We start from the raw sequence: 17,361 nt of genomic DNA on the forward strand, positions 1-17,361 counted from the left end.
TATTATTGCTAATAGCTGCAAGTACATTAATGGTGCATTGGTATCTCTATCAATATGATATACCCTTCTTATTGGTACCCTGTCTTTTAAGTATTTCAATAAAGTAATTAAAGTCTTTGGTGTCCTGCTCCATACACCTCTGCTTGCACACCTATGTCATCACCCCCACTTCCATCCTTTATGCTCCAGATTATGCAGAACCTCCTGCTCTAAAGTATACCTGTCCTGTTCAAATCTGATGTTTCCACTTCTTTATGCTCTTTAATTCTTCACACAGTAAGGCTGCTTGCTGTGATTGCAAGGCACTCAGTTCCATCAAGGATTTTGACATTCATTTCGGTTGCTTTATTTCCAATGGCAAAAAACAATTGACTACAAATATTATTCTGATTAGTAAAAGCCCAATGAAGTACTCTGCCTCTGTATTAAACAGCACTAGTTTGTACTGCTGCTAATATATTTAATGCACTTCAGTATTTCACCACAGTTCATCATGCTTACAACATGTTTTGCTAGATGACTGCTTTTTGCTGCATGTGTGCTATGCTTGGCATGACCGTTCTAATGTATTATTTTTATTGCAAACAAATCTGTTCTCTGCTGAGCATTTGTGCCTATCATTTTTATGATGGATTCATTTTTCTTAAGCAGATGTTCTTCTCTTTTCTTAGCTCTTTAACTACAAAACACCATTTTAAAGATATAGCACAAGAATGCGAGTTTCAAAGGGTAACAATGACAGAATACAAACAGAATTGTAGTTCTTAGTCAGAAGTACAAGGGAAAGCATTTCAGCAGGACTGTCACTATTGAAATTCCACTTTCATTCCCTGATTAGTCCATCCATTTACTCTTCAGATTCAAATTTGTTTTCCTGGGCAGTTCTATACCATAATGGTTAATGTTCTCCTGTGTTGCACCATTGTTAGTAGATGCATAATACTGCTCTCATGTCATAATTTTGGGTGGTTTTCCCAAGTGACAGAAAAACTGGAACCCTCCCATTCTCATTCTTCATAAGTTTCTTTTAGATTGTTTTGATGATTGCATTTTTTCAAACATTATTATAATGGCTTTAGAAAATGAAAAATATAAAGATTTAACTAAGTAGAAAACTGATATGAGATAGTCTTTCAGTTAGCCTGATCTGATAATATAAAGTCAAACCTACCCAAATTTATATGGCCTTTTTCCAGGCTAGAGTTATGTTGGCCTCAATGACTACTGTCAAAGTTTTAGCAATAATTATATTAGGCATGCTAAATTCTTGTTTCATAAGTGATTCCTTTTATTTATTTGAATCCTTTTTTCACAAAATTGTGTCTACTTGGTATTATTTGGAAAGCTCATTTGAGAGGCCCAAGTGAAAGTTTGTTGGCATTAAATCTCTCTTCCAAATACAAGCTCATAGTATTTCTGCTTAGTAAAGCATCTTAGGCATTAAATTACTGGTTGCTAAATATTAAACCTGAAAAAGGAAGTGGTCCTTTACGTATAGTTAAGGTTAGCTGGTGAAAATTGCATATTTGAAAGGTGTAGTTCTATATTTATTCTAATTTGAATCCACTAAACCACAAACAAATGGTTTTCTTGTGTCCGGCTTCTAGAAAAAAGAAAAAACATAGAAGCTTGCAATTACTTGAACTGTGCACCATCTGCTACAACATATATATGCATACTGCCTATCAGAGGGAGTCGGAGTAACTAGAGCAATGTGTCTGAAGTAGGTTAGCACTCGAGGCTCAATTTATTCCAAAATAACTAGTCTTGTTAAAAATATTGTTTAGGCTGGTATAGTGGGGAATTGAGAAATGTTTATGATGTGGCAACAGTGGATTCTGGGGCAATAACAAAATGACCAAATATTTGGGATGACCAAATAAACCAAAATGATAAAGGCATACAGGGAATCTCTCGAGCTCCTACTGTCAAAATCCTCAGCACACAGAAGGAAGGTGGAACCTTTGCATTAACTCATTTGATTTGGATCTGGTCTTTGGAAAAAAAATAATTTCTCAGTTTCCCCACAGATTTTGGATTTTTACATGGTTTAATGAGTTTGTTTCTCTTTACCTTATTAAATGTCCTTGGAAAGCTATTTAAACAGGTTCACCAGTAACATCAGTTAAACCATATAAAATTTAGAACAAGCAATGGCAGCTGCTAGCCAGTATTTTGTTAGCTTGGAAAGCTCAGAAAAAGAAAGAGCAGCATAGAAACCAGGTCCATGAGAGAGTATCAAATGTTTATTTGAAAAATCAGAGGAAACTGTCTAAATGGCACAAAATGGCAGCAAAATATCCCATCATGCCTCAGATAAGTTGGATGCTTTTTTTCTGTTGGAAGCCCCAGAAAAACCTTTCTCTGTATCTATTAAAGTAATAATCTACTTTCAGCATGAAAACTAGAAAGAACAATAACTTCTCTCTTTATAAGGAGTATTTATTAATGTCACAATTTTTTTTTTTTTTTGAACCATAAGTAAATGTTTCTGCACCCTTTTGTGGATCTTATGGAAAAAGCACAGAATTTATTTAAATGGCTAGGAACACTGTGGGCAATTTTTTTTTTTTTTGATAAATACAAAAACTTGTGATTGAATATATACCAAAAAATATATACAATGATTGAACATAAAGCAGAGACCTGCTGTATGTATATATGATATTCATATTCAGAGACCTGAACTCAAAATGTTCCATACTTTGGCTATTTAGTCTGACTGATGTGGTTTTTTTCCTCTTTCAGTTAATCTGTACTGTATCTAATGGATAATTACTTCAGTCTGACATACTTTTAATTTTGTTAGGTAAATCTGAATATAAATACATACCCAAAAGGTAAAACCTGAGGAAAAATAGCAGACTTGGAAGAAAAGTTAATGGAAGCTCTTATTTCGGAATACACAACTGTTAACATTCATGGAAGGATTAGTAGGCCATATTTCCATCACTTCTCACATACTGGATTTTCCTGAGTAATTGCCATGTTGAGTGCTCAAATTTATTTTCTTAAGTATTTCTTTTGTTCTGACAAACTTCTTTATCTTCAATTAGCTTATGAGCAGATCCCATACAGATTCCATCATAATGCTTGATGCTATTTGCATTCTCTTTCAAATGGAACTTTTGAGATCTGGCATATTAGCAACAACATTCAAAAACTGGAGTGAAAGAATCAGTCTTGATCATCTGGGAAATTCCAGCATTTCAACACCTAAATTGTTGCATCCTGATATAGGTCTCAGTAGGAAATAGCTTCAGAATGGAAATTCTGAAGAAATTCAACATAGAAATATTAGTATTTTCTTGTTATTTTTGCAATATCCATAAAACCAAATGTTTTAGTTAAGCTTGTGAAATGTTTTGGTGTTATTAAACTGATTATTAAACTAAGTTAAATTAATATTGTACCACTATATCTGCAGAAGTACTGCAGTTCAAGATCTTGCAAAATCTATTTATCTATATACAAATAATGTGAGCTGTAGTCCTCCAAGCAACCCTGCTTAAAATGATAAAGACTTATAAAACAATGTACTGAGAGGGCAGTGCAGTTATATAGCTTGAGTGTTTTGAAGCAAATAACACTTTCATTCAGAAAAATATATATGTTCTGATCTGGGTCAAGCATATTTTAAAAGGTTGGATTGGTTTTGAGCTTTCCTCACCTGAAGCAAGGGACAGAGGACAGAAAACGCACTTACAGAAAGTGAACATCCCTTAAAAAGTCTAGTTTACAGAAACTGCATTGTTGACAGAGAAAATATGACATAAAATTTCCAATCATTTCTTGTTTAATCATTGTATATCATGCTGCCTGTGCCAATTAGACATGCATCAGTCCTTCAGCACAAAGCCACTTCACCATGTGCTGTTGTAATGCAAAAGGCATGGTATTCACAAAAAGAGCACTGAGTTTGCCAGAGTGAATATTTAGTTATTCTTTAGGTAGTCATTTGTGGGTTTATGAAAGAACAAATGTTAAAAAGAGAAAGGCGTTCTCTTTCAAGGAGCGAGGGAGACAGATGATTACAATATAAAATACAATATAATCATATATTTACTGCACAAAAACACCCACAGAAATATGTAACAAATATATACATCCATTTTGAGAGTTACAGCAGATGTTCACCTATTTGAAGTGCAAGCCAACAGCTTTCCCCACCACTCTTAAAGCGCTGCCTAAGCAGAAGAAAAAAAGACTTTTCCTATATATGGGTCTCAGTTCCCCAACTACTCAGCTTGAGTTTGAGTTATAGTCTAAAGTGACTTAAAAGAGCTGAAAATGTTCACAAGATCCAGGTGATTGATTTCTAACTTATTTGAACCATCACATTATAAAAGCCTTGGAAATTGCCAAGCTGCATTAATTGTTACCCCCACCTTAAGTGTGACCTACAAAGGAAAAAAAAGTTGATCCTCCCTCTTTACTCCTTAAAGATTAGATTATTTGCCCAGGAAATTTCACCCAGTTTCCTCTTAAGCCTGACAGGATTTGACTCCATATCCCCAAGTGAGAGGTCTGGCCATTGGAACCCTGCCACGATCAGGTGTGCCTTTTCCATTAAACAGACTGAAAGTCAGAAAAACACCCAGAAAGGGAGCTGGGGAAGGAGGTGCCAGCGCCCAGCAGGGTCTGGCCCAGCAGCACATTCCCCCAACAGCAGGCAGGGAGGTGCCAATGCTCTCAGGAGGAGAGGGCCAAAGTACTGGCTCCCTAGATGAGGAATTCAGGATCCCTGGACTACGGATCCTGAAGAGCCCCAGGCATCTCCCTGCATCGCTGCGTACACTGTCTGCAAAGTAGGAATTAAGATTTATACCTGTCCTCAGCATTTGTTGTGAGCTAACTCCAAGCAGCTGCACACTGGGCTAATTCAGGCAAAACACTCAGACTTCAGATGGTAAAAGGAGTGAAGGACTTGCCACAGGAAAAAAAAAAAACAACATATTTTAAACATCTGTGTTGATATATAATACACATTTACAACAGGGTGCCTCATAGTTTGAGATATATATAAGTATTAGAAATGCATGAGGCTGATTCTAACTCGGGGCGGGGGGAAATCACACCAGCATCACTAGGGCTATTCATCTGAGTGCTGCTAGTACTAGAAATTGTCAGCAATGTATTTTTATGACAGTCAGTATATGCCTTAAGAAACTATATCTAAAACATGAACTCCCAAGGGAAGGGATATTTGGGCTTTTAGAACTGGTTCTCACTCTTCTTGGCTCTGCCTAAGACCCTAAATGTTGCCGATATAAATTAAATAAGAATACTCACATTTTTAACAGCAAGTTATTCGGTAAAACCTAATAATGAGGGGACATATTTTCCCCTCTCATTTATACTGAGGTTCAGACCAGAAAAGACTAATCTATGTTGTATTTCTGTCTGGAGTGACAATGGATTTAAGTAGAGGCAAACCCCAAAACTCATTAGTGCTTTTGAACTGTGATTCTGAAAAGCATGTTAACATCTCACATGAAGTTGCACAGATAAAGTTAGGCATTTGTGCAAGTTTCTTAAAGACAATTCATTGTACTCTTGTTCACTTTGAATAATGTCTTTACCTTTCAACTGCTCAGAAGAACATTTTGTAACTAACCTCTCTCCTACATTATTATTCTCTCAATATTAGCTTCTTTATTTGTTACTAATTGAAAAATAACTTTGGGGCAGACTGTGGGCCCCTAGTCATAGAGCAAGCTCTTCTTGGCTTTGCCTATGCTGTGCAAAACTATCCCATGGTGTACCCTTCAATACTGTTCTCCAGGGGCATGCCATGCTTTGGTTCCCCGCAGTGGGACATGGCCCTCATTTCCAGTCTGCATCTACCAAAATGCACTACAGTTCTCTATTGCAGTAGTAGAGTAGTGCATTTTCAGTCTCTACTGCCTGTCTCCCAGTGTTAGCTCTGAAAGGAAGCCAGGCAATTCAGGGGATGATGCATGCCCAGGTCTATAGATGTAGACAAATATCAGTTCATCTGATTCACAGGGATTCACCCAAGCATGTTAGAATTACTTTGGATTTTTTTTTTTTCCTTTTCTGTATTTAATATCGGTACGGTATGTTGTGTCAATTCCCACCACAACCATAAAGGGTCTCCCAGCCAAAAAGTTCTGAAAATGATTCTTTTGTAAACCTAATTATTCACAAGAGAAAAGGGTGACTTCTGCAGCAATCTAAGTGCTCTTCTACATGATCAAAGAGTATGTCTTCTGTGGCTTATTCAGAAAAAAGCGTGTTGACTAAAAAATAAAATGTGAAGGGAATGTTGATCTGAAATGATAAAAAGGGGGGGGGCTTTTTGACAAAATTTAATGTTTCCTTATTTTTTTTCTTTTTACAAAATGAGGTATTAATTCATACCAGTTTTTTTTAATGAAACTGTAATAAGATGTGAATGAACAGGCGCTTTTTAAAGAAAGAAATTCTTTGATAAAAGCTCCTGAGCAGATCAAAAATATGTAAATTGTGCTATAGTTAAGGATTCTAAATAAATAGCTCTCACTACAGTGTTGAGAGCTAAACAGTGAAGCATTTCACAGGTTTGCCCAGCTGTGAATAAAGCATTTCCCAATCACACAGTTAGTTAGCAGAAAGCCAAGAGGCACAAGGGAGGAATGCTGAATATTCCATTCCGAGTTATCATTAGGTAGAAACAGTACCTTTCTTTTCATGTTCCAAGATTTGTTGAGCTATATTCTGAACAGATATAGATTTTGGCTTCGTCTGAATAAAAATAAAAGACTGGATTTATTCCCCCTTGTCATATTGCCCAGTAAGCACAACAATTTCTAATGCCAATTCTAAGCAGAGTTGGGTTACAGGACAGAGCTTCAGGACAAAAAGTCTCTACCTAACTGTCCAGAAGATTAATATTAGCAGCCTTTAAAAATTAAGTCTAGTTATTCCAACATTACTGTGTGATAAAATAATAATGAAAGAGCCCATTAATGTGTCATTTCCTGTCACTTTCTCACCAAGTAGGTCCTTTCCATTTAAGGACTCCTTCCAAAAACAGTGGGACTATTTCAGAAGTAAAGTACAATTCAACATATAGTAGGAGTGACAGAATGGGCCTGTTCCAAACAGGTAAATGCATACTGTGTGCACCATAGAAAATAAGTCAGCAACATACCAGTATAATTTTCCATTGCATGCAAGCAATATATAGCAACTAAGAGAAAGCTTGTGCTTCCCTATTCCTACCACCCTCCCCCCTGTGCTCAGATACGCCAGAGCAGCTCACCCTCACATCTATTCACACCAAGGGGTACAGTCATCCACCTCACTTAGCCAACAACTTGCAATACAAAACACTTTTCTTCAAAAATAATATATTCCTATTAAAATTAGCAAGAGCAATGAACTTAATTTTAGTATCTTATTTAAGGGGTTGGAAATAAAGGGCAAGGGCAAAGGCTGCCAGTGCTGCGTTGGCCTTGCCACTACTGCTATTGCCCTGCTGCTGCCAAGGATATTGGTAGGGCCTCAGCTTCAAGTGTTTGCATCTATGAAGGCATATAAGAGCAAAAAGTTCTTCACATACATTTTCCTACTTTTTCCCATTTGTCTTGATATCTTTATTTCATTATTTTTAAAGGCACAGTACACATTCATAAGGAATGCATTGCCACAAGTTTTTCCCATGCTTGCATTTATTTACTCATTTTCCTATAAGAGAAGACATAAATAACTGTAGAAATGGGTTGGACTCAGTTCATGTATGAATCATGAGATATATACATACTGAACATTTCAAGAAACGGCTCCACTTTTACCAGTTTTAACATAATCAATAAATAGATGCTCTGAGACGTGAAAAATGGAACATTTATCTGAAGGAGAAAAGTTTTTTCTCATCATTAGCTCCATTCTACCGCCCTTTTAATACACTCAAAGCAAACAGCTTTGGGAGCAGGGAGGGCAGGGGAAGAGAGAAAAATACTCTAGATGTAATTGATGTTCTGGGCTAGCTAGTCACAATATGCCATGTAAATCCAATTCCAGTCTTCCTTTCTCACCCCTGCCCCCCCCCCCCCAAAAAAAGTGGGTAAATTCTACTGTTGCAACTTGTTCTGGGACATGCAAAATAATGCATCTCCATTACTAAGGGAGAGCTCTCAAACTCATTGAGAGCTACCAATGGCATCACCTGAAAATACAGAATCTTTCAATTCAGGAAAAGCAAATCACTCTTTTTCCTTCAAAAGAATTTATTGCCCTTAAAAGTAATTTTTGGAGAAGATATTCTGGGAATACTGATAGAATCCGCTTATATCAAATACCAATATAAGTTTGCACTCACACTCAGTAAGACTCAGCTTGCTTGCCACAGTGAATTATTTTAAAGGGCAAGGAGCAAGCAGTTTCCATCTATAGAAGTGAATAAAGATCAAATAATCTTTTTTGATGTTACCAGTATTAAATATCTCCAGATTTTGGCTCACCTGTCTTTGCCTTAAGGTCTAAAGTGACAAGTAAATTTAGCTTGAAAGGCGTATGAAATACTGCCAGCAAATACTGCCAGCAAATACTGCCAGCAGACCCAGCATATCCATCAACAACATGGATAGGACCTCAAAATTAGATTATGTACATGTTGTCCTTTAGGCCTCCTACTATCCATTTCTAAACAAAATGAGTAAGAAACAAGACTATTTCTCTGCCTAGGAAGTCAGTCTTTTATTCAAAAAGCTGTCTTGTTCACCCACTTCAGAAAAGGTTATTATCAAGTATTTATTACGGTGGTAATGAGCATGTTCTATCCTTCAGCAGTGGTGATAGGATCCTTTGCTGAATGGGGTGGGTGCCCTGGTGACGAAGGATGCAGAGAAGGCAGAGTTACTGAATGCCTTCTTTGCTTCAGTCTTTACTGGTCAGGCCAGCCCTCAGGAACCCCAGACCCTGGAGGCAAGAGAGAAAGTCCGGAGAAAGGAAGGCTTTCCCTTGGTCGAGGAGGATCAGGTCAGAGATCATTTAAGCAAACTTGACACCCACAAGTCCATGGGCCCTGATGGGATGCACCCACGAGTGCTGAGGGAGCTGGCGGACATTACTGCTAAGCCACTCTCCATCATCTTTGAAAGGTCATGGAGAACAGGAGAGGTGCCTGAAGACTGGAAGAAAGCCAGTGTCACCCCAGTCTTCAAAAAGGGCAAGAAGGAGGACCCAGGGAACTACAGGCCAGTCAGCCTCACCTGCATCCCTGGAAAGGTGATGGAACAGCTCATCCTGGAGGCCATCTCCAAGCATGTGGAGGACAAGAAGGTGATCAGGAGTAGTCAGCATGGCTTCACCAAGTGGAAATCATGCCTAACCAATCTGATAGCCTTCTATGATGGAATGACTGGCTGGGTAGATGAGGGGAGAGCAGTGGATATTGTCTACCTTGACTTCAGCAAGGCTTTTGACACTGTCTCCCAGAACATCCTCATAGACAAGCTCAGGAAGCATGGGCTAGATGAGTGGACAGTGAGGTGGATTGAGAACTGGCTGAATGGCAGAGCTCAGAGAGTTGTGATCAGCAGCACAGAGTCTAGTTGGCAGCCTGTAGCTAGCGGTGTCCACCAGGGATCAGTCCTGGGTCCAGTCTTGTTCAACTTCTTCATCAATGACCTGGATGAAGGGATAGAGTGCACCCTCAGCAAGTTTGCTGATGATACCAAACTGGGAGGAGTGGCGGATACACCAGAGGGCTGTGCTGCCATTCAGAGAGACCTGGACAGACTGGAGAGGTGGGCGGAGAGGAACCTCATGAAGTTCAACAAAGGCAAGTGCATGGTCCTGCACCTGGGGAGGAATAACCCCATGCACCAGTACAGGCTGAGGGTTGACCTGCTGGAAAGCAACTCTGCGGAGAAGGACCTGGGAGTGCTGGTGGACACCAAGTTAACCATGAGGCAGCAATGTGCCCTTGTGGCCAAGAAGGCCAATGGTCTCCTGGGGTGCATCAGGAAGAGTGTTGCCAGCAGGTCAAGGGAGGTGATTCTCCCCCTCTACTCAGCCCTGGTGAGGCCACATCTGGAGTACTGCGTCCAGTTCTGGGCTCCCCAGTACAAGAGGGATGTGGCACTACTGGAGCAAGTCCAGCGAAGGGCTACAAAAATGATTAGGGGACTGGAGCATCTCTCTTATGAGGAAAGGCTGAGAGAGCTGGGCCTCTTTAGCCTGGAGAAGAGAAGGCTGAGAGGAGATCTTGTCAACATGTACAAGTATCTGAAGGGAGGGTGTCAAGAGGATGGGACCAGACTCTTTTCAGTGGTGCCGAGTGACAGGACGCGAGGCAACGGGCACAAACTGAAACACAGACACTTCCATCTGAACATGAGGAAAAACTTTTTCACTGTGAGGGTGACAGGGTACTGGCACAGGTTGCCCAGAGAGGTTGTGGAGTCTCCTTCTCTGGAGATATTCAAAACCCGCCTGGACGCAATCCTGTGCAACATGCTCTAGGTGACCCTGCTTGAGCAGGGGGGTTGGACTAGATGATCTCCAGAGGTCCCTTCCAACCTCAGCGATTCTGTGATTCTGAGCAATTGACTAGCTCATCGGAATAGCCAGGATCCTGCTACCACATTTTTACAAGCCAGGACAACATAATACAGGCAGGGATATAATGACTCCCTCCCCCAGATTTGTCATTCAGTTGCACTCCATCTTCTACATATGTTTTATGCCTGGGTTATAATTATCAACCATTTTATGAACATAACATTGCTCTTCAAGAGGGACTATAGCAGGGAGTTGAAGGTAAGCAGTATGGTTCAGGTAAAGACTTTAAACCTCTCTACAAAAGACCTTATTTTTTTTTATTTAGGTGTACCAAACATCAGGAGATGCACATAAAAAGGCTTGGAGATTAATATGGGTGAAAAGATGAGAAGGAAAGAAAATCTATATACATTCAGTTGAAAATACTCATAGTTTTGGTCACATCTGATACTTTCCCTGTTAATAAGCTGTAGCAGTTTCCCCATGAGAAGACTTTCTTTTCTCATTTAATATCCTGAGATGCCCATGGAAGTAATTTCATCAGCCTGATTTCTCCTTTAGTAAAATGGATAAAATGGATTCTTAACATTTTGAGGAACCCCATTAAAATCTTTGTCTTCCCAGTTGCCTCTCTACCTTAGGATTTATCATCATATATGTACATTTCTTTCAACTGTACATTTTTAAACATTGCAAAATATCCCTACCACAATCTCAAAGACTTTTTTCCCAGTTTATGAAAGAAGAAAGAGCACATTCAGCTGGTTAGTGCACTTATCATAGGATAGTTAACAGCAGGACTAATCTTCAACCTTAAATTAGCAAGGCACAGCTCTGGGTGCTGCTACAAAGCAGAGGAGGCAGCACTCCATCCAAAAACATTTGACTACTTTGCTTTAAAATGAGTACACAAAGGTAACTCTTTGTAGATGGGATGAAATTTGCTTCCCATGAAGATGATGGGCAGGCTTAGGGTGGAAAAGTTAGATCAGTTCATGATTTGAACATGCTTGCTTCATATTGCCTTCAAGAGAAGATCAAAGAAATTAAGTAACTCCTGTAAACTCATGTAAATTCATGTAATGGCTAATTATTTTGGAAGTACTTTTGTTTTTTCTCTAGTTTTTACCCATTAGGTAGTAGTAGTGTCCTGTTATCAATGGATAATATTCCACTTCCATATTTCCTGTCTAATAAGACCAGATTACAACTCCACTAATGACAAAGCTGAAGTTGGCCAATGCAGCATTGCTCTTCACTTGAGAGGAAATCCTGTCCCCTCTGGAAATTAAAGGGGGTTTTATTCTAAACTTTAATTGAAAGGATTTAACCACAGTTGTTAGAGAAGGTTTCTTTATCAAGGTCTTTTTATTTAGTATCCTGTTGACTGATACCTTTCTATAAAGCTAATGGGATTGATTCAGACAGTCCTTAGATACACAGAGCCCAAGGGGTCCAATTAGAAGCAGAAAGAAATTTAAACAGCACTATTTTGCCACTTAGCCAGAGAAAATTATTTTGTACCAGTCTGACACAGGAAAAAAGCATATTATAATTCCAAGAATGAATCAGGCAGCATGAAGGAAGTCAAACAACACGATTAAGAAGAAAAATTCTTTAATACAGCACTGTTCAGTTTTGTGGGCTTTTAAACTCATTTATGAACTATTCACATTAGCTAAACAAATCATGTAATAGTCTCTCACAATTTTCCCTAAGTAGGGAAAACGGCAATGTTTATTTATGCTTGATCTACTCGTTTACATATGAAATTATGCTAACTGTGAAACCCAATAAAAGTTTACTATTAAATGACAGACAATAAACACTAAAAAGTTTAATGATTCCTTGTGCTAGGGTCCATCTAACTTGCAAAAGGAACCAAGTTCAGTGCTGTCATTTAACTACCTCCAAAAATGTTTCTTGGACCCTCTACAGCCACCTTATGCTCATGGAATGAATGATCTCTCCAGCATGAGAAGTCCAGTCTGGATGTACACTGGCATGACTTTATAACAAATACTGGTTCCTTCTGCCAAACAAACTTGCTACAGCTTCATCTACTGTACCTGAAATGGAAAAATCTAGGATCTGCAAGCAGAGAGCTTGCTACAGAAAAAACACTCAGAAGGTAGCCAATAAAGGCACATAAAAGATATCACAGCTTTTTAGGTCAAAAGCTCAGCTGAGAGGGAGCTTAGGATAGGAAAAAAGGAAGCTAAAAGGAATCAGAAATCTTGTCAGAGCAGCTTTACTTGTAACATGCTTGTTCCTTAGATTGCTGTCCCTCCACAATCAAAAGCAAAAGACAGCCAGTGTTGGTATTTACATCACGCAGAAAAAAAGATAATTATCAACCATAATGGACAGAAGAGGACCATAGATTGTGATAAGCAGAGGTACTAAATAAAGTAAGGTTTTGGGCATGATCAGTAGCATAGCCCACTTCTCACAAACCTTTCAGGTACTAGTATTCCATACTTCAAATCGAGCCAATTTTGTAAAGTCAAATATTCAAAGTGTCCTAGAAAAAGCTGTATGCAAAATCTCTTTTCAACAGTTCACTTTTCCTCTGAATGATCCCTTCAGGGTTTCTGAATCCCATCCTTCACTTACTTAACTTGCTGGTCTCTGCATCTCTGTCTCCCCTCCCCACTGAAGTTCCTTCAACCACTTTGCCATAGTGCAGTTGAACAAATGCTATGGTAATTCCTAGTGTTATGACAATGTACATGGAATGCCTCGTGTTGATTAACTTCTTTTTTTTTTTTTTAATGAGAAAACCTGGGGCTAGTGTGGGATGCTTTTCTGCTGAGACAGAATCTGACTTCCTTGAGTGAGTTTTCATGAGAAAAATAGTGACCAGCTCAGACTCAGGCATTAGATGAAACCAGATAACCTCTCAGGTAGGAAGAGATTTTAAAACCCTCCTATCATTTCTTTTATGAACCATTAATTCAGAGAAGTAAAACATGTCAAAACAGAAAATCTGGGAATAAGCAGCGTCAAGTACAGTGGCCAAGTGTGCAATTTTCAGAACAGACTGTTGAACTGCTACTTTTGTGCCTTTTCTCTCAGCAGTCTGATCTGGGCAAAGCATAACCAGTGTGCAGTGTTAGGACAAAGCAGAAATAACGAAGTGTTACAGCCCAAAAGGGAATGTAGGTTAAGAATTTAAACAGGCAAAAAAGCCAAATGTAAATGGCTAATGCAGATAGGTGTCTGCCAGAAAAAGTAGTAGTCGTGAAGGAGAGGCAGCTGCAGTAGTCATGTCAGGAGAGGCTGGCCAGGCCTCCAGTCAGGAAGGCGGCCAATAGTTTGAGTATTTTGAAATCTGACTTCAGTTTAAACTTTAGTAAAACCAAACTAACAAATCCTGTTCACTGGGCAGTGATCTTTTGCATCCTAGGACACTAGAGCTGTGGGATAACCCACATTGGACTTAATGGCTGTAGTACAATAAAATACATCAATGTATGCTCTACAAAACTGCAGAAGAGTTACTTGTATCCTTAAAAAAGCTAATGACCTAAAGTTATTCGTGCATCTGTAATGTTAGTTATGTAGATACAATAGAGGATAGTTGAGAATAAAAATTGTTTACAATAACATCTATAAACACAGCAACATGAGGTATATGAAAATATTTTTCTTTGGATCATTTAGTCAGCTGAATTCTTTCCCTCCTTCTTGATAGAAGCATAATATTGAACTGGACAGAATCCTGATGCAGAAATGGAAGCAAAGGAAACAGGAAGGAAATTAAGATCCCAAAGATAGATGGGTGCAATGTGGAGAGGTAAAATAAAAGAGAAAGATTTAGATCTACAGTCAGCTGAAAAAAATGCAGGCATTTTTCTTCCTTTATTATCCTTGTCCAGATCTAAAATTCTAACTGGATTCCTGAGGAACACAAAAATGTTTTATTATTTAAAGAATTTAATGAGTTGTCACTGTATGTGAAATTGGATTTGGGCAAATCTTTCAAGTTTGCTTCCCTGTGGCCCACTTGCTTTCCAGGCTGAGTAAGGAACCTGAAGATTGCATTCAGCAACCATGCCTGGGAGAGGGGTATAGCTCCTGTCTTTTCCCAAACTGGCATGCTCTAAAACAGAATGACAAAAAACTCAAATGTTTAGATCTCTTCTACAGGCAAGTAAGTCACAGAAGTAGTTACTCTGGCCTATATTTCTTGATTTTCAAAGCCTCTGGTTATCCTTCAGTTTTGGTTGTTACCACTGAATTATGTTAATATATTTACCACTAAATAATTACCACTGAAATATGTTATTGATGCTAGGCATTAAAAGACACCGTCTCTGCCTGGAGTGTGACAGCTCTTAATTATACTCGAAAGCACCACAAAAGTCTAGGAATAAATGGAGAGGATGACACAAGACAACAAGCAGGGCCAAAAAATAAAGGAAGTGCAGTACGACAAAGTTTTTCTTGCCTTGTTACGCAAGTGTAACAACCCAAAGTTGGCAATGGATGTCAGGTTTTTGGCACTGACTAAATGCATCATAAAATTGCCATGCTCATGCTTTGGACAGTCCAGCTGCCTAGCTCAGCATATTCTGCTGTGAATCCATGGAGAAAGACTGGTATCTGCTGCAGAGGTAGTGAGAGGGCAGCCTGCCAGGTTAATTTTTAGAAAGCTGGGGGGGAAAAAAAAAATTAAACAAGGCTGTATATAATTGTATATGATAGCTCAGATCTTGCAATGATATAATAAAGTGCTTTGGATTTGTAAGCCTAGCAGTACAATAAAAAAATATTCTCTCATTACACTACAGCAAAGAATGGAAATGGTTCAACTGGCTGCTATAGGATCATCCCAAGAAATCACTTTATGGGAATTATTAAAATAAGGCAGCTTGCTGCAGTTGGATCTTCCAAAATAAACAGGGCAGAGTCATACAGACATATAAGAGCTCAATTACTGTAATTACAAGGGTACCCATGACGTAAAGTTCCATACTGAAAAAGAACATAAATCGACAGCCATCCAAGAAGTTGGTATTATTACAGAAGTAACTTAGAAACATTTTGGTACCCTACTGGAACATCAGAGGAGTGATCTATTTCTGTGCAATTTACAGATCTTCCAAACAGCCCAGCATACAGAAATTGTCTGCTTCTAACATTGTTTGCAGATGTACTCTTGGCCAGCTTTCTTCTTCTATTTGGACTGATTTGAATGACCTAAACCTTAGGAATACAATTATACTACGAGATAAAAATGTTATTCCCTGCTAATAAAGAACAAAAGGTTGCAAGGCAAAGATCTTTGGTGACTTAACATGTAAGCTGCTCTTCATCCCAGGATAAAGGGCAGCAGGAATTTTGATGACTCCACCCATCCTCTAATTTCTGTGCATGAACACACTTCAAAATATTCAAGGGGTTAATTAGATAGCTTCTGATTCAGTCTTACAGCAATATGTCCACTGAATCACAGATTAATAATTGTATTATCTCATATACATCAATTATATATATATATTACTGGGAAAAGTAGACTAGCTGGAGAAGTCTACTTTCCCCAATAGTAGGAAAGTAGTTAAATTGAAGCTATATATTTTACATTTGAACATCCTCTCTGGTAGGGCAGGCAGGCCACTTTCATGTTATTATATATAGGCTGTGATCTTAGTGTGATGCTAGTACATGTGACACATGTTGGACCTCCTGTCTGTGTGCAATACAGCCTATACACTGCAGATCTGCCCATAGCCTGCTTCCAGCCCACACCCAAAACTTTTTGGCCCAACAGTGACAGTGGCTGGAAACAGGCTGCAAGAGCCAAGGCAGTTAAGTGTGTCTAGCTCCCAACAGCCATCACTCCCAAGAGCCCCACAACTGCCTCCCGGCCCTGCTACATGGCCAGACCATCCAGTACATGACAGGAGGGGACTGTGGGCTTCTCAGGAATAAGCATCACTATTACTGTGTCATGGATCAGAGAAGTTATCCCACTGAGCCACAAAGACTCTACAGACTCTAGTTTAAGTAATATTGCTTTTGACTATTCACATTTCAAGCAGCTGGATTCCATCTTTTAAAGAACCAGTAAACTACAAAATCTTCTTTTGGTTCAGTGGGAGAATATTTCTTTAGACCAAGTGGAGAAAATGACTAGCCAGTTGTAACAAAAGGAATCCTGTACTGAGCTCACATCACATACCAGGTACCTATCTTTCATCTAATAAAAAATATTACATCACTGTACAAGAGACCATGTCAGTAATGGGAGCAATACAATACAATACCAAGTGCTAACCAGTTCCATGCCAGTCAGTCTAGCCAAATAAAGTAGTGAAATCTAGACAACACAACACTTTCTTAATTTAGCAGTGCTTCAAGCCATACACTACATACTATTATTAGACAGTTTATTTGCGCCATTCGTATTTAATATGAGTTGCCATTTTACAACTAATGGTATTAATATCTGGAGAGAGTTTGTGGCCACACCACCTGAAAGCTAAAGATGAGTGATCTGTTACAGGGGGTTGTTAGGGTTCAGTGGTTAAATGCTGAAATGAGAGTTAAGAAAAATGGCTCTGGGATGCTAAACTTGCTACTCCTTGTTATGTGGCCTTGATTCAATTGTTCTCTATACCATTTTTTGACCTTCTTTTTAAGTAGTAAGTTCTTGGCACAAAAATTGTTTCTCACTGTGTCTTTATCTCATGTAGGTATCTTGGAGTTTCTATCTTTTATGATAGCCATAGCTATGTTAAGTGATTAAGAATCAAGGATTTACCTGATGCCAGCCATTGTTATTGTATCTTATATCTTTTATGATCTTTTATCTCATCTAGAATAATTTTAGAGTGGATAATT

The sequence above is a fragment of the Apteryx mantelli genome, chromosome 8 (genome assembly GCF_036417845.1).
Source record: "Apteryx mantelli isolate bAptMan1 chromosome 8, bAptMan1.hap1, whole genome shotgun sequence".
Classification (NCBI taxonomy): Eukaryota; Metazoa; Chordata; class Aves; order Apterygiformes; family Apterygidae; genus Apteryx; species Apteryx mantelli.